General features: G+C 35.4%; 1 non-coding gene across 1 annotated transcript; it reads right to left on the bottom strand.

Annotated features, from left to right (window-relative positions):
• Window positions 1-507: 507 nt before the first annotated feature.
• On the bottom strand, window positions 508-579 carry Trnaa-ugc (transfer RNA alanine (anticodon UGC)). The gene has a single exon. It is a non-coding gene; the product is annotated as a tRNA-Ala (tRNA).
• Between the last annotated feature and the right edge of the window lie 352 nt (window positions 580-931).

The following is a 931-nucleotide window of genomic DNA, read 5'->3' as shown; positions in this document are numbered from 1 at the left end:
CAAACAGAGATCAGTGGTTAGAAAAACAGATAAATTAACAAATGAATAAATAAATAAAAACGTAAGTTAAGTATTAAAATAAAAGTTGAATTGTATCAGCGCAGTAATACTTAATTTTTAACTTTCTTCACATTCTCTTGGATGCCTGACGACGGATGCAAACAGGGCAAAACATATGAAGAGGCCCAAATACCTCGCGTAGCTGGTTTCGAACTCTTACGTCAGTTGGGTTTCTGGCGAGATTAATAAAAGCCGTTTGGTTACTTTCCCTTTGAATATACAGTAATTGTATGTAAGCCTTATTTAACCAAACACTGAAGTGTATTTTGAATTTGTGTAACCTTTATTTGTGTAACCTTGCACATGGAACTGTACTGTTCGTTTCCTTACATTGGTATATTTTCGAAACGTATCTCATTTTACCTTCTAAACGCAAAGATGCATTTCGCAGCAAACTCTGACAGAATGTACTGTATCTTCAGAACTTCTTTCAGCTAGAAAAATTACTGGAGGTGCCGGGGATCGAACCCGGGGCCTCTCACATGCAAAGCGAGCGCTCTACCACTGAGCTACACCCCCATATCTATTATCAAACAGACGCGTTTATAGAATGTTAGGAATGTTATATAAACAATATATATATATAATTAAATTCATATCGCAATAATCACATTAGCACCTGATTTGTTTATCACATATCATTTCCACCTGTGGTGATGTATGATATACGAACAAACAAACAAACAAACACACACGCGCGCGCGCGCACCCAAACACACACGCACACACACACACACACACACACACACACATATATATATATATTATATATATATATATATATATATATAATATCACTAAATAATGGTTTGCGAGAGAGAGAGAGAGAGAGATGTATCTTATTAACTAACGTCTTGTATATGAATTAAAG

The sequence above is a fragment of the Macrobrachium nipponense genome, chromosome 2, assembly GCF_015104395.2.
Source record: "Macrobrachium nipponense isolate FS-2020 chromosome 2, ASM1510439v2, whole genome shotgun sequence".
Classification (NCBI taxonomy): Eukaryota; Metazoa; Arthropoda; class Malacostraca; order Decapoda; family Palaemonidae; genus Macrobrachium; species Macrobrachium nipponense.
This window is presented reverse-complemented; position numbering and strand designations above follow the sequence as displayed.